This window comes from Ailuropoda melanoleuca, chromosome 3, assembly GCF_002007445.2.
Source record: "Ailuropoda melanoleuca isolate Jingjing chromosome 3, ASM200744v2, whole genome shotgun sequence".
Taxonomy (NCBI): domain Eukaryota; kingdom Metazoa; phylum Chordata; class Mammalia; order Carnivora; family Ursidae; genus Ailuropoda; species Ailuropoda melanoleuca.
The window spans coordinates 74,116,894-74,142,282 of NC_048220.1; the positions used below are offsets into that span (position 1 = coordinate 74,116,894).

The 25,389-nt window shown below is 41.2% G+C and overlaps 1 protein-coding gene across 2 annotated transcripts in view; it reads left to right on the forward strand.

Annotated features, from left to right (window-relative positions):
• Positions 1-25,389, forward strand: part of MACIR (macrophage immunometabolism regulator) — a 145,568-nt gene that overhangs the window by 39,269 nt on the left and 80,910 nt on the right. For both annotated transcript variants that reach the window (XR_004624173.1, XR_004624174.1), the window contains exon 3: positions 2,490-2,667. The gene's annotated coding sequence lies outside the window, so the exon portion shown is untranslated. The remainder of the gene's footprint in view (positions 1-2,489; positions 2,668-25,389) is intronic.

The following is a 25,389-nucleotide window of genomic DNA, read 5'->3' on the forward strand; positions in this document are numbered from 1 at the left end:
CTATCCTGTAGAATGTCTCAGATCTGGATTTGTCTGATTTTGTTTTTTCCAAGGTTAGGCTAGGGTTATGGGTTTTGGAAAGAATACCACAGAGATGAGGCGCCCTTCTCGTCACATCGAATCAGGAGGACATGATGTCCTCATTAGGGTGGTCCCTTGCTTTAGTCTTCTTGGGCTGCTATAACAAAGTACCATGGATTGGGTTGTTTGGTTGGTTGGTTCATTTATTTATTTTAAAAAGATTTTATTTATTTATTTGACACAGAGAGAGAGAGAGCACAAGCAGGGGAGCTACAGGCAGAGGGAGAGGGAGAAGCAGGCTCCCTGTGGAGCAGGGAGCCCCATAATGGGGGGCTTGACCCCAGGACCCTGGGATCATGATCTGAGCCAAAGGCAGACATTTAACCAACTGAGCCACCCAGGCGCCCTGGATTGGGTTGCTTAAACAAAGAGACATTTATTTCTCACAGCTCCGAGGGTAAGTCCAAGATCAAGGTGCTAACAAATTTGGTTACTGATGAGAGCTCTCTTCTTGGCTTGCAGCCAGCCACATCACTATATCCCCACAGGGCCCTGAGAAGGAGAGGGGGAGGGAGAGGAAGGGGTGGAGAGGACGTGGGGGTGAGAGAGAGAAAGGGAGAGAGAGAAAAAGAGTGCTAGTGAGAGAGTGAGTTCTAGCCTCTTCTCCTTACAAGGACATTAATCCCATCATGAGGGTCCCACCTATCTAAAGCTAATTAGCTTCCAAAGACCCCACCTCCAAGTACCATCTCATTGAGGGTTAGGACTTCAGCATATGAATTTCCGGGGGACACATTCAGTCCATAATAGCCCTAATCCACTATGACTGGTGTCCTCATAAGAAGAGGAAATTGGGACATAGGGACCAGATAGGGACATTAGGACATAGACCAAACGGAACCACGTGAGGCCACATGGAGAAATTGGCCATCTGCAAGCCAAGGAGAGAGACCTCAGAAAAAAATCAAACCTGCCAACACCTTAATCTTAGACTTCCAGCCTCAGGACCTGATCCAATCTGGGTTAGTGTGGGAAGAAGGGAAGAAATGGACATGGAGGTTTTTACTGAGGAGGAAGTTGACAGCTGAGCAAGCCAGAAGGCCCGGGGTGCTGATGGCAAGGGCGGAGCGTCTAAGATGAGGCTGGTGAGGGAGATAAGCACATGGCAAAAAACAGAGATCTTGCTTCTTTCAGTTGGTATACTGGTTCATGTGACATTAAAGATTCTCTTTGAACAGTGACTTTCAAACTGTGCTTCCAGAATCCTAGGTGTCCTTGGGGTACATCACTGCTAACCAGGGGCTGGCTCTGGGAACCTGAACCTATCTCAGCTGGAAAGATTTGCTTTTATTGTGCATGCTGCTCTTAAAAGTTTTACTTACAGAAAAGGTTTTACCCAGAAAGGTTTGAGAACTATTGTTGTACAACATAACTTTTATGTTCTGCAACATGATACTTGCTCATCCAATATATGGGTATGTTTTACTTTAATTAACCAATTCCCCCATGGCTGCCTACTAAGGCTATCTTTAAAGTTTCATTAATAAAAACTCCGATGAGCTTCTCTATTCAGAATTTTGTGTGCAGGTAATGACTTTGTGCACTAATCTTTCCTCAGAATTCTCTTCTCATACAACTGACTCCATTTTTAGGAGTGGAATTGTTGGGTCAAAGGGTATGTCAGTTGTAATGCTGCATAATGAATGGCCCCAATTATATTTAGAGGCATAAAGCAAAACTAATGTATTATTGTTGGGTCAGGGATTCAGGAGTGGCTAGACAGGGTCTTTCCTGAGGTTGCAGTCAGATGTTGGCTGGGCTGTCATCATTTGAAGGCTCGACCAGAGATAGCGAATCTACTCCATGTGGCCCTACATGTGGCTGTAAGTTGATGCCAGTTGTGGGTGGGAAAACGTTCTTCTTCACATGGGCCTCTCCATGGGGCTGCTTGACTGTCCTCACACATGATAGCTGATTTCCCCAGAACAAAAAACATTCCAGAAAGCAAGACTGAAGTTGTATTGCCTTCCATGACCTCACAAAGGAAATCACACGCTGTTACTTCTGCCATTTTCTATTGGTCACGGTGGTAAGCAGAATAATGATCCCTCAAAAATGTCCTAAAGCAGTGGAACTTATCTTTTATGGCAAAGGGGAATTTACAGCTCTTGTTAAGTTAGGATTTTGAGATAGGCAGATTGTCCTGGATTATCCGGGTGGATCCAATGTAATCACAAGTGTTGTTATAAGTAAAATAGGGAAGCAGGAGCGTTAGAGTCAGAGAAGGAGATGAGATTGCAGACACAGGTGTCAAAGTGATGTGATTGCTGGCTGGTAGGAGGCCACGAGCCAAGGAAACTGGAAAAGGCAAGGAAGCATATCCTCCCCTAGAGACTTCAGAGAAAACACGCCCTGTCCACAGCTTGATATTAGCCCATTGTGACCCATTTTGAACTTCTCGCCTCCAGAACTTGAAGACGCTAAGTCTGTGGTGTTTTAAGTAGCTACACACGTAGCGGTGTGTCCCAGCAGCAGAAGGATGCTACTACCGTCGTCCAGCCGCCATTCACCGTGGGAGGGAACTCCGGGAAGGAGTGAGTTCCAGGAGCCATCTTGGATGCCGCAAAGGATATGTCTGCTTTTAAGGTATTGATAATTCTATTGTCACACTGCTCCTTAGAAAGATTTTATGAATCTCTACATTAAGAAATTTGGATAAAATAGAGATTTCAGGGAGAGCAGAGAAGGTGTCTTTCAAACGAGCAATCTTTCCAGCTCCTGGGTCTTCTCCGGTGGAGGAGAGCACGGAGGGGAAGTAGGTTCTCTACCCAAGTTTCATTCCTTCTGACCTTGTGGGAGAGTAGGTAGTGAATGGGAGAACTATAGCCAGAGGACCTCTCCATATCGCCATGTTTCTTGAGACCATTTTCTTTTCCTGCCACAGTGTAATTTGACTTCCTTCAATAAAAGTTGATTCCTACTTGCAACTCCATAAATGTAGTTTTTAAATTCTGTTAGGAGAAAATACGAGACTTGAAAGCCAAGAGATTCCTAAATATTAGACAATTTCTTTGGTTGCCTCTAGTATTATTCTGAGATTTGTCTTTCAACCAGGTGAACATTTTCATACTGTTCCAAAAAGAGGAACTTGAAATAAAGACACATGTGTGTTTAAGAGAAAACAAGTGATCTCCATAGCAGCTAAAGTGAGCTTATTCTTTGCAGAAGGCAAAGTCTGTACTGGGGAAAATTGTTAAAAGCTTATCTCCGGCTCCCTGTTGATGATGCTTCATATCTGAAGTGCTTTCATAGTGCTGATATTATATTACAGTCTTGGGCCACAGTGAGTGAGGAAAGACTTATTTTTCCTATAGAGTGTCTGCTGCCCAGAAGTGAAATGCCGAGCAGGGGTCTTTCTCACTTTGGAAGTTATTATTTTTTTCCTAGAAGATATGAAATGCTTTCAAATGAATTAAACCAAGAAAGGAAATATGCCAGTAAGCAGATGCTATTTCCAGCAAGGAAGTCCAGATCCCTCTGTGTGCTCTCTCAGGCTTTCCCTACAAAACTCACACAATGTCTCAAAGGGGATTTAGAGACCACTTAGTTCCCCTCATCATATAAATGAGGAATCTGATAGCTGGAAGTTTGATCTGCCGTAAAAACTCAGGATATGTGATTACTACGCCAAGGACTCTACTGAAAAGAATATATTTTACTTACCATGCAAGTGGTTTTCTCTTTACTCTTTATCTTTTCCCTCTTTCCTTCTAATCAGACAGGAACCTTCAGTTGAAAAGTCTTGGAAACTATACCCCAAGCTTGTCTAAGCCAACAGGGTATTCACTGAGTAACATAACTTTAAAAATCCCCTGGTAGGTTTGATTCCCATGATGTTTGACTCGAGTGCTTTCTCTAGGCCCTGATTTCTCTCCCTGTCCCTTGGTTCTCCATCCTCTATGACAGAGCCATTTTCAAATACACTCCGGCCTTGCAGTGATATGAACCTCTCATTCTCCAGGTTCACGTCCAGTAGGAGAAAGTGCTTGCCTCTCTCCCGGCTATGCACCAAGTTTCCCAGCAACCCATTGACTTTGACTGGGTCCTGTGCTTATCGTTAAACTGGTATTGTTGGCCATGAGGTTGCATTACTCTGCTTTGTCGGTCCTGATCCATGTGCCGTAACCCTAGAGCCAGGGGTAGAGCCAACGCTTCTTGAATCACAGGGACTGAGAGTTGAGAGAACTTCTGGGTGTCGTTACCAAAAGAAGGGGAATGGATGCTGTCTGGCCTCCAAGTTGCAAATGGTTTTCTGTATTCACTTTTAAAATTTCTTCCTTTATATTTAATTTATTGAGCACGTACTAGGAATATAATCGGGATAAAACAGACGAATTCTCTGACACACGGAGTTCATAATCTGTGGGAAGGAGTACAAATTATCGTAATAAATAATTCCACAAACAGGTGAAGTAAAAAATCAAACATTAACGGTTAGTGCATGTGTATTAGAGATATGTGCTGTAAATATAGGTATCGTGGTGTGATGTCTGGGATGTTTCCTTCAGAGTTGTCTGGGTTTGTGGAGGAGGGTGGGGGTACAGATGAAATAAAGTTGGGTGGGTAATTGATGAAGCTGGTTGATGGGTGTGTGGGGATCCATATACTATTCTCTCTGCTTCTGTATATATTTGAAATGGTCTATAATAAAAAATATAAGAAAGCAGTCCCACAGAAAAATATGCTGTTGGATAAGTGGCATGGAGGGGAAAACAGGTAAGATAAAGTGATATTTATATATATAATATAATATATTATATAATATATCATATATATGATGTACAGGAGAAGCCAACCAAGTTTCGATGGTCAGGGAAGAATTTCCAAGGAATTGATGTATCTGTTATAATTGGAAATAGGACTAGTAATGAGACATTAGGAGGACCGTACGTAACACTCCTCTCCTGCTTGAGTTTGGGAACAATTGAGAGGAAGACAAAGGAGTCAGACAGATGGAGATCAAAATATCAACTTTATTAAGGATACAATTTAGGATAGAGCTTACATATACAGTCAGATAAGCTTGCTAATACTTCTCTGAATTGAATTTATGCTTTAAAACTGCAGGCCAGATCAGATCGCAGACCAGAATACACTCTCATGAAACCTGGAATAGGGAGTAAGATAAGAGCCTGACTGGGGTTACTCGGTCCCTTCTTGCAAACACCCCAGTCACATGCAGCTCCCTGTCCTGGGATGGAGTGAGTCAGAGAGAGACGGACAAAAGACCATAAATGTCACCGTGGGAATTCCTCATGAACAGTGCATGAGGAGTGAGAGGAGAATGTTTCTTTCTTAACAAGTAGTAGTAAACTTGATTAAGGGGGTAGGGTGGGTGGGTGGAGAATAGAGAGGTGTTTCCTGGGTTAATAAAACAGGATGTGCAAAGGCCCTGTCTACTGCTGTGAACAAGGCATTGTGCCTCGTGTTGTGGGTATGTAGGGATGAACCAAGTTTGGTCTCCACCCTCAAGTTGTCTGTGGTTTATCTGGGAGACAAACCCCCAAAATTCAAACACAATAAACAGGATATACTTAAATACCAATAAGAGGAGTAAGTGCAATAGAGGTTAACATCAGAAAGGAAGGGAATGAAGGTGAATTCTGAGCATGTACTAGTGGAGGAGAGGGAGAAAGAGGGGAGAGCGAAAGAGGAAGATTAGGAAAGGCTTCCTGGAGAAGCAGGTCTTTAAGTGGTCCTTAGGGATGCGTAGAATGCCCATAAGGGGAGGGGCAGGGAAGGACACTCCAGGCAGAGGGGAGTGCATGATGCTGCTGCTGGCCTATTTTTGTCCACTGTTCCCGCCTGTGTAATTGTCTCCACATTGTTCCAGGTTCTGAGGCAGAGGAGACCCCTCCCGTCACCTCCCCTGGGTTCCCGGAAGCCTCAGAGCACAGACCCCACATTCAGTGCTGTTGCCCTCATCCTCCCACTGTCCCACACAAAGTGATCCTACCCTCAGACTTCCGGAAGCTGCTGCTTATACGGCTCGTGTGGGTGGGCGGCTATCAGCAAGCCAGGATGCAAGTCCATAATTATGATGGTTTTATTAGCGGTTTGAGGTCAAGATTGCAGAGAATCAGAATTTGTCTCAGCAGAAGGGAATACACTGAGGTGAGTGGCAGAGGAGTTTCATTGTATGCTGTGGCGTCGCAAGGAATGACATTGTCATCCTCTTCTGTTCCACCTACTTTCTAAAGCTTCTAAAGAAACAAGCTTTGAGAAGGTGCCTCTTTAGAAGTGGGAGGAGTAGTGGGAGAGAAAGTTTCCCTCTCAGGAGTACATGTGACAAGTCTTTCTCTGATGTCCTTTGCATAAATAGTGGGATTCCCACGTAAGACTGGTATTCTTAAATAAAACAATAGATTGAAAGCATGTCTGTTTTCAAAGATTCACCCAAGAGCTATCTATTTTTAATACTTTAAGGTGTTTTTCTTGCCCTAAAAGAATTTATATATGGCAAAAGTGCAGGTGAGGTCTTGCTGCACTGAATATTTTTGAACTTTCAGTATTTACAGCCCCAGTTCACAGCAGGCGGTGTTAAGGGACACAGACCTACTAGGGAAAAGAAGAGGCACGCTTTTATCGGAACGCCCAAAGGGTTTATTGACAGGCCGTCGTTGACCATAGGAGACAGTTTGGAACAGGTCTTCTGTGACAACCCCTCAGGTTCACAGCTACTCGACCAATTATCAGAAGGTACCGTTCCTCCAGGTGGAGGTAGTTCCAGGCCAGCGTGGCATGGCTGGCTGTGCAGAGCACCTGCTGGGTTTCAGCACCGACTTCCTTCTCTGGCCTGGGGCCGTCTGCAGGGATTCACCTGCAGGCCTGTGGCTGTGTTCACCAACGAGTTATTAGCTACCATGGTACGAGTCACTGAATTTCCTTATTTTTGCCAAAATTACATCCTTTTAAACTCGAGCGTTGTGATGGTTAGTTTTACGTGTCAACTTGACTGGCCTCAGGGTTTCCTGGAGAGCTGGTAAAACATTATTTCTAGGTGTGTCTAGGTGGGGATGTTTCTGGATGAGATTAGCCTTTGGATTCGTACACTGAGTAAACAGGTTGTCTTCCCCAGTGTGGGTGAGCGTCATCTGAAACCTTCAAGGCCTGATGAGAATGAAAAATGGAGGAAGGGAGAATTCTGTCTCTGTCTGGCTAATTGGGCTGGGAAGTTGGTCTTCTGCTCTCAGACTGGGATGTACACCATTCGTACTCCTGGTTCTCAGGCCTTCTGACTTTGGACTGGAACTGTACCAAGTATCTCGTGATTCCAGTTTGCCGATGGCAGACTGTGGGATTTCTCAGCCTCCATGATCCTGAGTCATTTCCTTATAATAAATCTCTTTACATATATATGTATATATGCCTATTGTTTCTGTTTCTCTAGAGAACCTTAGTATAAGAATCAATTATAGTGTAAAATTGTTTGATTTTTCACAAATACATCACGGAGGTTTCTTTTTTCTTTTCTTTTTTTTTTTTTAAAGATTTTATTTATTTATTTGACGAGATAGAAACAGCCAGCGAGAGAGGGAGCACAAGGAGGGGGAGTGGGAGAGGAAGAAACAGGCTTCCAGCGAAGGAGGCTGATGTGGGGCTCGATCCCGTAATGCTGGGATCACTCCCTGAGCCCTGAGCCAAAGGCAGATGCCCAACAACTGAGCCACCCAGGTGCTCCAACATCGCGGAGGTTTCTTTTTCTGGACCAAAGGATGTTCATTCTCTGTTAGAAGCACTTTATTTTTCTATCTGATTTTCCACATTACTTCTCCCTTCATACCACAGTACTGCCCATCTTCCCATTCTTTTTGTTTCAAACTACATTTTTTACAATATATCTCAGAACTCCTAATCTCCTCTGGGTTTTCCAGTTTATGTGTATCCATCCTGGTAGGGATGTTCTGGGGAAGGGTCAAGGAGTTGAGGTTTTTATTTGGTCACTGTAGAAATGAGTCCTATCTCTAAAACTGTTAGCTTAAGGGTTCCCGCACATTTTAAATTAAGAGATTTTGAGACTATTAAAGAAAGAATACTGAATAGAGATTTCATTTATATACCTGATTCATTCATCCATATACGGAGTGCCAGGTCCTGAGCTAGACGCTGTGGAGAGAACTGGGACGATTACGATGTTGACCATGTAATCGAGGTTCTTACAGTTTAATGACACAGTGGACAAAAATAAACATATTGCGCTACAAGATACAGGGAAGCTAAGCAAGTTCCAAGTGCTAGAGCTGTTCAGATAAAGGAGAGCTCTCTCCCGCTTAGTAGGAGCTGGGAAAGCTTGATGGAAGTGATTTTTGAGCTAAGGTTGAAGAATAAATTGGATGAAAATGGGGTGGGTGAGAATTACAGACAAGTGGTGTGGCAAAGCATAGACAATACTGGGGGTGGAGCGGACATGTGGTCTGATTTAACGGAAGCATATGGTATAATGAAAATAATCATGAGAGAAATTATTTACTGAGTACCTACTATGTGCATGCATTGTTTTTAATCTATAAACCCTATAAGATAAGCATCATTATGCCCTTTACAGATGAAAAGATCTTCGTCTCCAAGGAATAATTGCCCACAGTTATGTAGCTGCTAAGTCGTGGTGTTGGGACTCAAATGCAGATCGACCTGTCAAAAGCCTGTGTTCTTTCTATTGTGCAATCACTGTCCTCAACTTGTGTATATGGAGGAGAAAATGAGAAACGATATTTCATTCATTCAGTAGATTGTGTGGCTTAAGAAAGAAGAGGCATAGGCAAGGAAAATATGCTTTGATCGAAAAAGACTTAATAGGCAAGGAATGACAGAGGAATGCTCATAGCTAGATGACACTAGAAACACGGTGTTGATGATAATAATTAGGTGTCACCGAGCACCAAGACAGGTCAGAAATTATGTCATCTCTGTGTTCACAACTAGGTGTAGTACAGTTATATGATTCATGACCCGATGTGGTGGGAAGAACAGAGGTGTAGAGCCAGAGAGAACTTGGTTAGAATGTTGACTTTACCCTTTTCTAGGCTTTGAATTAGATTAAATTAGGTCGGTAATTTAAATGTCTAAGCCTCAGTATCCTCATCTGTAAAATGAGCATGTATGCATATGTCATAGAGTTGTTGTGAACATAGGAAGAAGTTTTAAAAACTTATAATGCATTTTGTAACAACCCAAACAGAAGAATTAGGTAATAAAAAGAAAATTCTGCTATAGAGGCCAGAGTATCTCTGGGCATGTCTAAATGAAAAACATGAGAATAGTATGATATAAATACGAATGTTCATGGTATCAAAATTAACCTACCTTAATAAAGGTGGTTCTTCCCCTTACAAGAAGAATTATGTACCAGAACAGGGAACTGAGGATATGACTCTGAATTAAACTATATTCTAAGAACTGAGAGGATTTATATAATGTATCTAACAGCAAAATATACCTAAAAATTATCAGCTGTACAATCTCACGAAAGCTACAGCGCACTCCACTGCGTTGAAATAGGCTTTTACATCCATTGTGTTAATGCAGTTCCGCCTGAATTTTTAATGACCGTTTTTCATTCTTTTTGAGAAAAAAAAAATCAGTACATCAAAAGTAGGTCATGCCGTGCATAGATTTCTTTTACTAGCTTGACGTGTGCTAACATAGTAGCCTGAGAATTGAATCTTCTCAGAATGAAAAATGGATGATTCTGACGTGTACATCGAATATCAGAAATATTATAAACGTATTTATTGAAAATATTGCTGTGGTTGTTTTGAATGGAATATTCTTGCAAAAAACACTTGTCTAGAAAGCTTTGTTTTTGTTAATAGACTCTTCTAATTGAGACTCTTGCGTGGAAACCTCCCAGAGGGAAATCCTGTAATTGCTGAGAGCAGGGAGGGAATGTCCAGCATGTCAGATAATTTTACCTTCCTCAAGCCCTAGCACCTGATGCTTTAATTGATCACTTACCCTATCCCAGGGCACCGGACCTAGATTAACTTATCCAAAGAAATAACTTTTAAGCATATCTGACTAGCAGAGTCTTGAGGATGTGTTTATGTTCATTTTGTAAAGCATCAAATAACTAGTCCTAGGACATACTGTGAAGAATCCTACTGAACTATATCAATAGTGTAATCAGATTTGTAAGCAGAAACAAAGACAAAGCACAAAAATCAAAACCCAAACTCCAAATGGGGAAAGCATATTCTCAAAAGAGTTCTCTTCAAGACACTAGGGCAAAATGCTGAAAAATAAGTCCATCCTGCAAAATATTTCCTCATTCTTGCTCTGGAGTAACCTATGCACAAAGCAGAGTTTTGAAAGTTGAATAAATGCTTGCAGGAAACCGATTGGTCTCACCCTGATTTGCAGTCTAAATCTGAGTAATTTATTTCAACAGAGATACATATAAATGCTACAATAGAATTTACTGCTCTTGTATTCTTAGTATTCAGGTATTCCCAAGTCTTTTTTTTTTTTTTTTAAGATTTTACTTATTTGAGAGAGAGAGAGGGAGTGGAGGGAGGAGAAGAGGGAGAGGGACAAACAGACTCAGTGCTGAGCTTGGAGCCCAATGTGGGGCTTGATCTCATGACCCTGAAATCATGACCTGAGCCGAAATCAAGAGTTGGATGCTTGGGGCACCCGGGTGGCTCAGTCAGTTTAGTGGCTACCATCCGCTTGGGTCATGATCCCAGAATCCTGGGATTGGGCTCCATGTGGGACTTCCTGCTCAGCAGGGGATCTGCTTATCCCTTTTCTTCCCCCCCACCCCCACTTGTGCTCTCTCTCTCAAAAAAATAAATAAAACCTTTAATAAAAAGAGTTGGATGCTTAACCCATTGAGCCACTCAGGTGCCCCAGGTATCCTCAAGTCTTAAAAAAATTTATACATCTTAACCTTGGAATTTATCCCATTTTAAGGGTTTGTCTCATGTAAGTAGCCATCAATTTAGATACATAAAATACACAAAAATGGTTACTGTTGCTTTATTTATAACAGTACAACTATTGGAAAGATCCCAAGTATCTAATAATAGGAGAGTGTTTAAATACATTAAACTAGACTCATAAGTTGGAATGTTATACAACCATTAAAAGTGGAGTCTTTTTAAAATTTTTAAAAAGATTTTATTTATTTGAGAGAGAGAGAGAGAGCACAAGCAGGCAGAGCAGCAGGCAGAGGGAGAGGGAGAAGCAGGCTCCCCACTGAGCAGGGAGCCCGCTCTGGAGCACGATCCCAGGACCCTGGGATCATGACCTGAGCTGAAGGCAGATGCTTAACCGACTGAGCCACCCAGGAGCCCCAAAAGTGGTTTTTGAAGAATAACTTATAATTTCAGAAAACTCTTGGGGTTTGATATAAGTATTAAAATTAAAATTGTAGATACAGTGTCTATCTAAATTATAAAAATATCAAAATATGTTTGTATTAAAATTATTGGAAATGAATACACAAAAATATAACTGCCTATTTTGGGGTAATGGGATTTTGAATGATTTTTTTCATTCATTCATTTATTCATTCATTCATGTAACAAATCTTTATTGCAAACCTAACATGTGATAGGTACTATACGAAAGCTGAACAATTAACAGAGAGCAAAAATTAAATAGCCTCTGTCGTCATTATGCTTCCAATCTATTGGAGAAGACCTATATTAATTTCAAAAATCACATGCAATTAAATGTAAAATTGCAACTGTGATAAGTGCTAAGAAGGGAGGTAACAACAAGGGTATACAGTAGGGAACCTAGCATAGTGTGGGGTTTAGCTCACAGAAGAACTGACAAGCATACTAAAATTTGACCTGTAGGTAGATTTAAGCAGGTACGTGGGGTAGGAGGATTGGGGGAACATTCCTTTGCAAAGGAACAGCATTGCAAAGTCCCTGTAGTGGGATGGATCACGGTGTGTTTAAAGAAGTGAAAGAGGGCCGAATATGGTGGTGTGGGGAGAGGGGTTATGGATCATAATATAAAATTTATGTTTTTAAAACACAAGGAAGGAGGAGAAGCAGAACCAGGGAACCCAGCTGGGGGATTATAGGAGTTAGTATCATTAAGTGATGATGGTATATGGGATTAGGAGTTGAAGGTGGAGATAGAGAGTCAAGTCGATGGAATCAAGATGTATTTAGGAGGTAATAATGAAATGGGCTTGAAGGGGTGAAGGATCAGGGAAAACTGAAGAAGACTCCTAGTTTTCTAGCTTGAGCAACTGGTTGTCAAGTGGTGCCAATAAGTACTTGGGAAGAGGATTAGACTTGAGGAGGAGATAATGTGCTTGGTTTAACATGTGTTAATATGAGATGCCTTGAGGCATTCAAGTGGAGATAATAGTAGGCAGCTGGACAGATGGTTTTTTGTTTGTTTGTTTGGTTGGGTTTTTTTTTTTTTTTATATATATGTGTCTTAAACTCAGAAAAGTCTGAGCTCATTCACTCCCTTATCCCAAGTGACTGGCATATTGTAGGCATTTAATAAATTCTTAAAGAATGAATAAATGATTGGACTGGAGAAGTAAATTTGGAAGTCACTAGCTTATGGTTGATGGTTGATAGCTAAAGTCCTATTGGATAAAATTCCTAAGAGCATAGACAGAGAAGTAAAGAGGACATAGGAAAATTCCATTTAATAACTTTGAAGAAGGAGAAAGAACACAGAGAAGTAGAGAGGTTGCAACAAAACTAGATGTGGTTCTGTCTTGCAAACCACAAGGGAGAGGTCAGCCTTCTCAAAACTGCTGATAAATTATATACGATGAGGATCCAAAATGAACATCCTTTAGGTTTAGATGTTAAAAGCTATTAGTGAACTTAGCAAGAGTTATTTAGGTAAGAGTGAATAGGGTGTAAGGGGACAAGGGGATAGAAAGGGTATTGGGGCATCTGGATGGCTTAGTCGGTTAAATGTCTAACCCTTGGTCTCAGCTCAGGTCATGATCTCAGGGTCCTGAGATGGAGCCCTGTGAGGAGCCCCCATCGGGCTGAGCACTCAGCATGGAGTCTGCTTGTCCCTCTCCCTCTGCTCCTCCCCCTGCTTGCTCTCTCTTCCTCTGTGTCTCGAATAAATAAATAAAATCTTAAAAAAAAAAAAAGAAATGGTATCTAAACTGTGATGGAAGGGCCATGTGAGGCTATTGATTGATTAATTGATTGCCAGGGATTTGCCTCTTGTTTAAGTCCATGGGGAAAGATGGATTCAGATTGTGTGTGTTTGTGTGTGTGTGTGTGTGTGTGTGTATGTGTGTGTGTGTATAAGATTTGAAAATACAAGAAGGATAAGAAAGAGTCTATTATATAAATTTCCTGTGAAGCTCAGAGGAGGTGAAATTCAATACTATCATAGTCCTGAAGGAATAGCTTTTTAGGATAATAAATAAAAGCCAAAGAAGAGAGCTGGTTCTCAAAGAGGGGAGGGGTAGTTTCTCTTTGCTACAAGGTGAATGAGAAGGGTGCAAAAGTAAGCTGACAGATGGAGTGAGATGGTCTCCATTTCTTCTGTGAAGTAGGAGGATACATCATTTCTTGGAGGAAAGAGAGGAAAATTGAGAATGGGAAAGTTGGAGGTTCGAGGAGAAATGAGGGCACTTTAAGTAGTCATTTTATTTTATTTATTTTTTTATTTTCAAAAAAGATTTTATTTTTAAGTAATCTCTACAACCAATGTGGGCCTTGAAATTATAACCCTGAGATCAAGAGTCACAGGCTCTACCAGCAGAGCCAGCAGGAGCCGGTAAATAGTCATTTTAGCGATTGCGAATGAGGTGGTCTGAGAAACATAGGGAGGGCGGACAGAGGTGACCGCCTCTCTGAGGTTGGTACTGTTAGTTCATAGTGATGTTAGTCTGCCCTGGGGTGGGCTTCCTCTAGCAGTGCTCAGCCAGTCATGGCAGGAACGGAGAAAGAAAATAGTTGGGTTTATCCAGAGGTGGGATATTGCCACACCAGTGAGATATAAAGGCAGCAGAGCAAGAGAATTCAAAATATCGACAGGGATTTTTCTGTAACAAGGAACCATGACACCTCAGCTGGATATGTGAAGAGAGGGTCCTAATGTGCTGCTGATGGGTTGACACTAGAAGGGTCAGTGGACTCATGTTTCCAAAGAGGTTGGAGATCGATCATAAATAAGCAAGCTTGAAAAGTAGTTTTTGTCAAAGAATGGCATTTTTTAAGTAGTAACATTACATGTGAAATACTATAGACCCCCACCCCCTTCCCACCAACCCCACCTGTGCCCTCCCTTTCTGCAGTTTCAGGTTACCTTCAGGATCTGCAATCAGGAAGCAGATGATTCTTTTTTCTGATGATTCGGCAGGTCAGTAGTAGCCTAAGGCTACATTGCCAGCCTACGTCATTCACCTTCATTTCATCACACACACATTTTATCATCTCAGAGACATCATCACAAGAAGAAGGATGAACACAGGGTAATAAAATATTTTTAAGAAATTTTTGCGTATAGCTGATACACAATATAACATTCGTTTCAGGTGTACAGCAGAGTGGTTTAACTTCTCCATGTGTCATGCTGTGCTCAGCACTAGTGTAGCCACTGTTTATCACCATACAACACTATTAAGGTATTGTTGACTATATTCCCTGTGCTGTGCCTTTTAGTCCCATGACTTGTTCATTTTGAGACTGGAAGCCTGTACCTCTCACTGCCCTTCACCCATTGTGTCCATTCTCCAACTCCCCTGCATAACCTTCGGCAAACATCAGTTTGTTCTGTGTATTTATAAGGCTACAATGAGATATTTTGAGAGGAAGAGAGAGACCACATTCATGTAATTTTATTACAGTATATTGTTATAATTGCTCTACTTTATTACTTATTGTTATTAATCTCTTACTATGCCTAATTTATAAATTAAACTTTATCATATGTATGTATAAGAAAAAATGTAGTATATACAGGGTTAAGGTATTATCTTCAGCTTCAGGCATCCACTGTGTGTTTTGAAACGTATCCCTCATGGTTAAAGGGTGCAGGGACTACCGTATTTTAAAATAATCAACATGGGACGCCTGGGTGGCGCAGTCGTTAAGCGTCTGCCTTTGGCTCAGGGCGTGATCCCGGTGTTCTGGGATCGAGCCCCGCATCAGGCTCCTCCACTGGGAGCCTGCTTCTTCCTCTCCCACTCCCCCTGCTTGTGTTCCCTCTCTCGCTGTCTCTCTCTCTGTCAAATAAATAAATAAAATCTTAAAAAAATAAAATAATCAACAAATTTAACCCCTAAGTTAGTCTATATGCTTCTCAATCAAAGGTGCCAAATATTTTTATTATGAGGAATTCTTTATACTAACCAATTTTGAAGATCCCCACCCTCATATTGTAGTAATATGGTTTAGTAGCTATTGAATGAGAAGGTACTTTTGAAAGATATTTGTAACAAACATAAATTTAAGGATATGTGCATTTGAGGGGTATCTATGTAGGTGGATATAATAATTTTATAATTCTAACCAAAGTTTTTAGAATTTGGGACAAGCAGCCATTGAACGCCAGCATCCAGGATGAGGACTAGCTGAGCCATAGTTTTTCAGTGATCAATTTTGAATGGATTTATGGGGAGAATGACGGAGAGATTTGAAATTGATGGCAAAGAATGATTTGGTGGCTTTGAGGGAGACGTGTGTTGTAGGTCCTTTCACTGAAAAAGGTTTAGTGGTGGGCACAGGATGGTGAATAGACGGGGGCATGCAGAGGTTATACCTGAGGTAAGGTTGAGGTGACATGAGTCATCCAAGGGGAGAGAAAGTAAGACTATAGACATTCTGACTCCATTTTCCTTTTCATTTTTCTGACCCAGTCAGAGTTAGTTAACCTTAATTCCCGAGTTGATCTGGCCTCCGTGAGGTGATTCTTTGTTTTGCACCCTGATCCTAGGCAGCCTTGTGTATGTTGCTGCTTTCTAATGCACATGGTAAAATGAATTGCACTCCAGGTGTGAAAAGAGTTAGGAAAGTCAGCAGGTGATTGTATATCATCCATGCTTTGTGAATGTTGAAGAGAAGGAGGAAAGAAAACTGTCTAATAGCAGCATAAGAATTTGTCCTTATGGAGCTGAGGTAAGACAGTTTCAGGCATAACTATGTAGAGATGTGATTTATAATTCAGTTTACAGTCTATATAACACGCCAGTTTAAAATAGGGGATCTGGAGTGAGAATATTTTAGTTCAGATCCAGTATCTATCAGCCCCTTAACAACTGTGACCTTGAACGTGTTACTGAACCCTGTATGTCTCACTTTTACAACATGGAGTTGTTTGAGGATTCAGTGAGATAATCCACTTAGCATAGTGTCTGGGACTTAGAGTTCAACTAACATTAGTTGTTTTTATTATTTTTCTCATTAGTGAAGTATTACCAGTGGTATGCTATATTGCAAAACAGGAGTGTTGGCTTTTTTGTTTGTATAAAACTGCTTGCTGGTTCATTAGCATTAATTCTTGATAAATCTAACCAGTGGCTATTAATACATATTAAATTTTTATTGTGAGTGGATGAAAATCTGATTTCAGACATTGAACTAGTGCGTGAAGTAAATCTATTTGTTAGTGTTTTCTAGCTTTCCTTACCCAAGTTTAGCTAGAATCATCAGAATCAGAATACATTCTTAGAAAAAGCCTGGGATAGCAAGCTCCCTTCCATATATTCCTAAATGCTGAACTCCCCAAACATTGTGTATTTGGACTTCTGATGATCTCCAAAGACCGAAAAGAAAATTAGCTGTTTTTCCCATGCCATTTAGAGTGAAGTCATTATTCCACAGGCAACAACAATTACTCATAAATGAGCGATAACACAGTGGCCTTACAAAATTAAGGAAATGGGTTTTTTTAGGTTGTAGGTGAATTAGAGTCTGTATTCTTGATCAAGCTTGAGATAATTTCCAAAGTATTACAATACAGAGAAGGCAAATATCGATTGAAACAAAGAACAGAGCCTCAGGAAATTCTGTAGGGATTAGTCTGAACGCTTTATGTTTGAACAGTAGAATAAGTATCATTGACAATAATTGGCAATCAATACATTCTATACAATACAGCCCAATTGATTATGCACCTAACAGTGAAATGTCTACGTATGTAAGTGCAAAGTATCCTCAATTAACATTAATACCCTTTCAGCCTATTTTTACTTTATACAATATGTAATATAGTATGGATTGTATGAATCATTACTTAATTATACTGATTGTATTAGTCATTAATTGATCATTAATTACTCTCAAACACTGGAATGTTAAAATCCTCCTTGAACAGTTTGAAAATCCCATTTGTACAACTCTCATTCATGTCATCATGAAGTTGGGCAGTGAATCTATTAATAGTTGTATTTAGTAAAGTTCATAAAATTCAGGTGGCTTTCTTTATGTCAGATAGAGTTTATCAGTGCCCACAGCTAACAACAGGTTTCTGTGCAATTATGGCATTGCAGAGTCAGACATACAGTTCTCTTTTATGTCAAATCCTACCAGAGACATTGTGCTTTGAGAACTTTGACATAGGTGACTTAGAACTTGACAGAAGAATATGGACCCGATCATAGTTTGGGTTAGAAAGACCTTCATAGTGGCTTTTATTGATTACTTTCATTTGCCAAGTTGCTGTTGGGACATTTCTTATACTGAGGCAAGGATGGAGAAATAAGGCACATTTATCTCATGCAAAGGTATATACAGCCAATGACATTAACTGTACAAAGCGGGGAAGCAAAGAGCACAGGGTTAATAAAAAATCCTAGGTGATCCTTAAGTCTCATATGTGTTCCAGCTTATTCTTGCAAACTTTTTTGCAGAGCAACAAAGATAAAACAAAAGGGATTGACATACATATCACCATGACCTTTCTCCCTACACATTGATGAAGATGGTAATGAGCAGTAAAGCGGAACGAGTGGGCAGCAGAAGGGGAGAACGGGGCTCACGATCATCTGCTAGCACATTAGGCCCAGTGTAATCACAAATTGACTGCTTTTGGATAATCTCTTTCCAAATTAGATGAGGGCATGTGTCTAATTTTTATTTCTGAAAGCACTATAAACACCCCCCCACATACCCCATAGTGCACGTAATACAGGCCCTTCCGAAGTGGCTTGATTACCTTCCACTGAATTATTCCATTAGTAAAGAGGCTTTCATTGCTTTTGGGCAAGAGGGCAGACACGGTGAGAGAATGTGGTCTGCTACTTGGTGACAATGTACGGCCGTGCCTTTGTTTCTTGAATAGGCACTGAGCAAAGAATATTACAACAGATCCTCCTGCTTAAATGGACTTAGACTCAGGAAATATCAGGCCACAAAATAGGGGGAAGACGGAAGAAATGGTTACTATCCAATGTACTAGACATTTCCCCTCAGAAGTCCGTGTTAATGTCTGGGTTAGTGTGAATCAGAGGCGGAGATTCTGAAACAAAAAGAAGAATAGAGAATTGTGATGATTTTATTGATGCTTCTTTTTTTTTTTATTTTTTTAAAGGTTTTATTTATTTATTTGACAGAGATAGAGACAGCCAGCGAGAGAGGGAACACAAGCAGGGGGAGTGGGAGAGGAAGAAGCAGGCTCGCAAAAGAGCATGGAGCCCGATGTGGGGTTCAATCCCAGAACCCTGGGATCACTGATGCTTGTTTTTCACATTCCTTTTGACTCATTCATGAGAGCTGCATTTTTGCAATGGGTTTTTGTAATGTGTTTCTTGCAACGTGTGTGTGTGTTTTGATTAGTGTTGCACGTGGATGGTATCTGCTGGTATGTGTGTTGTGCATAGTGACTGTGTGTGAGTGTGTGGTGGTGGTGGTTGTGTGTGAGTGGTGGTGACTGGATATATGTGGGAGAGGCTATTGTTGTGTGGGTTCGTGGGAAGTAGGGTTTAGCTTCTGTCCAGGCAGGCCACTGAATTACTATTTGGCCATTTGAACAAATAGGCCTTGGCATCCTTCGTTTATGGGGAAGCAGGGTTCAGTGCTGAGATGCTGGCTATTTTCTTCGAATTCTTTATTGCTAACCAGTGCCTGTGCCGGTGAGATTCCATAGTAAGTTCTGAGAAGTCCTGAGCCTCCTCCCAAAGGAGCGGCCCTTGAACACCGATTGTTGGGGAACCCCTCCCTCCGAATAGCTTTTCGATCTGCTTTAGGAAGAGAGAAGGAATGAATGCGAGAGGAATGAGAGGGAGAGAAAGGGAAAGGGAGAGGGAGAGGACTAGGGAGAGACAGAGAGAGAGATTCCCGCTGCTGTGCGGTGCAGCTCTGCCATCCCGAGCACAGTCTTGGCTTTCTCCTTGGGGGACTCTCCTTGACCAGGAGACCAGGCTGGCCTCACAGAGCATCTCTGGAGACACGAGTGATTATTTGCACCATCTATAAATGAGCTGAGGACCAACTGAAGTGTTGCTGGATGGCGTCCCAGACTGGCAAAGAACAACATTTTGACCCATCTTATCTGGGACAAAATTAATCTTTTCAATTCTTGACTAAGAAGTCCTGCAACAGCTCAAATCCCCGATTCATACCAAACCACAGTATCTCCCTTTGGACACATAATAACCATAGTATATGTACAAATTTAGAGAGAGAGAATGAGGGTGTGGGGAGGGGCAGAGAGAGAGGGTGAGAGAGACTCCCAAGCAGGCTCTGCACCCAGAATGGAGCCTGACCTGGGGCCTGATCTCACCACCTCAAAATCACGACCCAAACCAAAATCAAAAGTCAGATGCTCAACTGACTGAGCCACTCGGGCGCTCCTTAGATGATAATTTTTTAAATGAGCAAGTGGAAAAGGGAAATATATCCCCAGTTTTTGTTAGCTGGTATGTATACAAGGTGACTGTACTTCGGTGATAGCAATGGCCAGAGAATTACTGCTTTTTGATTCTGTGACTCAGTATGCCCTATGCCCTCAGAGTTGTATCCAAAAAAAATCAATGTCAACTGGCTTTAGAGGAAATGTTTTTAATGGGCCTGTTGCTTCCTAGTCTCCCTGGGATGCCTGATCAATGTCTCTGCACGTTGATAGAAGCGTTGTGACTTCTGCAGCCTGTTTCTAAGCAAACCATCTCAGGGGCTCAGATTCTTACAGAGGTCAGATAGATATTATAGACACGTGCAACAATTGGGTATATGACAGTAGGTAATACGGGGGACTGTGTGAAATTGAGAAATGTCTCTCTCATATAAAGGAGGTGGCTACTATTTGTGCCAGTCAGTTGATGCCCTGAAGGAATGAGAGCCCTGTGTTGTGGGAACATTTCTTACGGTATCTCTCCATATCTAGTATAAGAAACAGACTAATTTGGAGTCACATACAGTTAAATTTGTGAATGGGTCACCCTGAAGAAAAAGATTAGCGAATCCTCTGATACTAAAATCTCTCAGGGAGGAGCGTATTAGTCTCCGAGAGCCGCCATAACAAAATACTGCGGTCTGGGTGGCTTAACCAGTAGAAGTTTATTTTCTCACAGCTTTGGAGGCTGTTAGTCTCATATCAAGGTATCAGCAGGTTTAGTTTCTTTGAGGCCTCTCTCCTTGGCTTGTAAATGGCTACCTCATTGTGTCCTCACCTGATCTCTTCTCCATGCTCTGGCATCCCTGGAGCTCAGACTTTTCTTTGTGTGTCCAAATATCCTCTTCTTATAAAGACGTCAGTCAGACTGAATTAGGTCCTGTCCTGCCAGTCTCATTTTAACTTAATTACCTTTTTAAGGACTGTATATCCAAATAGAGTTGCACTCTGAGGTCCTGGGGCTTAGGACTTCAATATATGGAGTTGGAGTTGGGGAGACACAATTCAGCCCATAACAAGACAGCACCCCACTGTCTGGGCTTTTCAGAGGCAGGCAGCTTGGGTATCTTGGTCCCATTCTCCTCATTCAGACCAGTAGACAAGTATGTATTATAAACAGGGAGGGAACAACTCCAGCATCACATATGCAGTGACTTAATTAATGGTTTAAGCTTATCCCTAGACAAGAATCCCCAAAGAAACTTGTGATTAATGCAGATTATAAAGATTGCTAGAGACAGTGTGGAAATACTTAACCATTGCAACAGAATCAACTTTTTTCGTAATTGTGAACCTTATTCCATTCTGGAGATGGCATTGTCCTTAAATAGTTAGTAATTGGTACTTCGGTGCCTTCTGGCATTTGTTCTAAGCACAGCTCTTATCCTCTAACACAAGGCATCTGTGGTGAGAAATGGTGGTTTATATGCTCTGTCTGCATGTTGCCACCGTCTTTGAAGTCAATAAATGCTTAGCCTTCCAGATAGAGGCTCCCACACGGATGATGAGAACAGTAAGTAAAAAGGAGTTTAACTTTTGTGGAGGGGGGGAAGGAAGCATAGTAGAAATTAAATATGCCTAAGGGTGTGCTTGGAACTCTCCCTTAAAAAAAGTGCATGTGTTTTTTGTTGGGTAGGATGAAAACCAATAATATTGATTTGATAACTTAAGAATTTGGAACCAAATATTCTCACTAGCTTCACTTGGTTCCTGGATGAATCAGAAAGCTGTTGGGGCGCCTGGGTGGCTCAGTCGTTAAGCGGCTGCCTTCGGCTCAGGGCGTGATCCCGGCGTTCTGGGATCAAGCCCCTCATCAGGCTCCTCCGCTGGGAGACTGCTTCTTCCTCTCCCACTCCCCCTGCTTGTGTTCCCTCTCTCACTGGCTGTCTCTCTCTCTCTCTGTCAAATAAATAAATACATAAATCTAAAAAAAAAAAAAAAAGAAAAGAAAGCTGTTGTAAGTGCTGAGGCATTTTTGCAATCCTCCAGATAGATGTCATGATCTGGCATCACATCTGGAGTCCTAGCAAGTAGAGTCTTCTCAAAAAGTCATAGGTAACAAACATCAGGGAGTGGAGACTTGGTCTAAGGTATTCTCATCAGTTTCTCCACTTAAGAATTTAGAGTTAGGTTCAGAGAGTTTCGTTCATCCCTGTTGGAGATGAGGGGATAGAAAAACAGGGTTTTTGGTGTGTGTGCCCTACTGGGACCATGTGCATCCCAAGGTAGAGAAAGCCTATCTGCAGAGAAGGAAAAGAATATAGGAGACAGAGCAAGAGATGTGGAAATGAGAGCATCTTATTTTCTAGGGCCATGGTGACTGTCATCACAGTGCCTAACTTCCGTGTTCTTGCTTCTTTCCTTGCCTGGTGTGGCTGAGCTATATTTTCTGCCATTTAGGTTCAGTGAAATATCCATATATCTTCTTAGTAAATACCACTATTTGCTTAAGAGTGGTTAAAAGATCCTGTTTCTTACAATCAAAATATATGCCAGACCAAGAGAGGTCATCAATTAATTGTGAAAATCATCACCAACCAATTCCAAGTAAGCATCCCAAATCTTTGTTTCTTCCTTTCTTGGAGATTACCTTTGTAGCCACTGTACCCGCGGTTTATACTCCCAAGTTTTGAAGAAAGGAATATTCTAATTTTTATTTGCTGGTTTGTATTACTTGTAATCAGATTTTCTGTGGTTTGAAAGTTTTATTTCTGAAATAAGGGAGCCCAGTATGCTACCTTCAGTGCTTTAGTATTTAACACACTGCTGGTTCGTATTAGAGCCTCGATAAATAGCTGTGGACTGACTCATTTCGCCTTCTTGTCGAAGTGCCTCTTGTGGCACAAAGCTTTGTATCATTGGGTTATACACTTGGTCTGGCTTCTAGCGGACACTGACTCGCTCCATGCTGTGAAATGACTATGTTAGAATTGGTGCAATAAATCTATCAACTGCCCGAATTCAGAAACCGTCAAGGTATTTCAGATTTCTTACCTCTTTTCTTACTCTTCTGCTATGGAGGGTTGCCAGATAGTCCAGTCCGGAGAAATTTAGGGCTAGATGAAGATTCATTTTCTTTGGCAAAATGTGGGATAATATGCTATTTAACTAATGGCACGGTTTGGGTCTCTATTGCATCTCTGACATCACCTGGTGTACAGCCAGTTGGATAATCAGGGTCAGGCTTAACAGTAGACTGGCTATCACTGTCAGGTGGGAAGCCCAAGGGATTCTTAACACCAGAAACGTAGTCTGATGCGCTTGCCCTTTGGAAGAAAACACCCTCCAATTACTGTGATTCGATAGTTTTGCCTTCAGCTCTAGAAGCTGCTGCCTGGTGATTAGTGGTACAGCCTTACGGCAGCTGCTGTGTAGTTGCTACGTGTACTCGGGGCAAGAGTCTAGCCGCCTTGAGTCAGAGCTTTCTTCATGCCTTTGTTTGTCCTTTTTACAAAGCATGATATAATCTTGCATTTGTATTATTAAAATGGCACGTGACAACAAAGTGAACACGCTTAACACTACTAACGGCACACTGAAAAGTGATTAAGAGGATCAATTTAATGTTTTATGTATTTTACTACAATGAAAAAATTTAAAAAAGATAACAATAGTCAAGTGCTGATGTAGGCTAAAGTGGGCCCCTTGGTTTTAAATTTATATTAAATGTTTTCTTGAATTAACACTATCCTTCCATTCACCTTGAATGCTAAATATTCTCAAACATCTTGTAAAGACCCCAACCTTGCTCCTGTCTGCTTTGCTTCCATCAACATTTATTGAGCATTTATATCTGGAACCAAAGGAATCCAGAAGCAGCATGTGCTCCCTGCCCTTAAGAAGCTACAGACTGGTTGGGATGACTAACAAGCAAACATCCTAAGGGACAAAAATTCGAAGACAAATATGTACATCTACATGATGTTTAGGAAAACCTGAGAGGGGCATCAGCCAAGTCTGTGGTGGGGGTGAAGGGTGGACATGCAGGGCTCAGTGGAGGAGGTAATGCCTGGACCGAGTAGGGAGTAGCTGGATGAAGAAAGGAGAGTAGGGCATTGCAGACAGAAAGAAAACCATGGGAGAAGGCACAAAGCATGAGGGCTCATGAAATTTTATATCATTGGTGACTAGTGTTTATGTGAGAAGGAGCTGGGAACAGGTTAGGGAAGGTGGGGAAGTGGCAAGAAATGAGGCCAGAGCAATGGACAAGGTCAGACCCTGGTACACTGTGCTCAGGAGATTAGATTTTATACTAAAATTTCCCCTAAATATTTGGGGGTAGAATCATCGATGGAATTTAAACAGAAAAGGACATCAGATTTTTGGTTTGAAAAAAATCACCTTTACAGTGCTACAGGAATGAATTAAAATGAAAGATACTGGATGATTTTTCAGTAATCCAGATGAGAAATGACAAAGGTATGAACTAAAGCTGTGGGCCTAAAGGAGAGGGAAGGGAGTTGAGAAATGTGGAGGGTGACTGGATAGGAGAAGAGTGGGGAGGAAGAAGGAAGAATTGAGAATGAGTAGTTCTTTGAATACCACTCAAGATTTGTGCATGCAATATATGGAAATTCCCTTCCTCAAAATAACAGTAGTGAATAATAGTTATGCTCAGTTATTTAGGGGTGAAATGTACAGATGTCTACAACCTACTTTGAAATAAGATGGATTGATATGTGATAAAGCAAATACAGCACAAGTGATAGAGTAGAATCTGGGTATATAGGTATTCACAATTCAATTATTTAAATTTTTCTGTAAGATGGATAACTTTCAGAATAAAATTTGGGGGTAATATTGATCCTAAATTAATTTATGCAGTGCGGAGAAGTTATAATATGGTTTATTATGTAAAACAATTACAAAATAATTCAAGTTACCAATAACTTGAAAACCCCATCACATGTACTACCCTCATAAAATATAGCATTTCTACACTGTGACCGTATTAATAAACTAATGGATATTTTACTTTAATCTGTTTGCTTTTTTGAGCCATATATATTTTCCCCCAAATAGCTAGTAGGCAAATGATGAGAAAAAAATATGCCATTGCTCTAGATACCAATAGGTAACATATATAAAATATTGCTTGCTGCAGAATATGTTATTCCATTTAGAAACTAGTATAATTGACTTTGGGTGCTGTGTATGAGATGGCAGTTTTTAATATTTTTGAAAAACAAAGAGCTTTCCAATTTGTTATGTGACAAGGGCCACAACTGTGCACTTAAGCAAGGTAGGGAATCTGGACAATAGAATAGATTTGGGGTAAAGGGGCCTAGGCGGAGAGGGTTATTGTAGGTGTGGATGTACTGAGTCTGAGGTGTCATAGGTATATGGTTTTAGAACTCAGAGGAAGGTTCTGTGATGGAGGTGGGGAGTTGTTGGAATATAGCCAGATGGTCACATGGATGAGACCCTCGGAGGGAGGTAGAGTGTAAGAAAAGATGACCAAGATTAGGGCTCCAGAAAATGTTCATAGAGATAGAGCAACCAAGCCTTCTAAGGAGGGCACATCCAGAT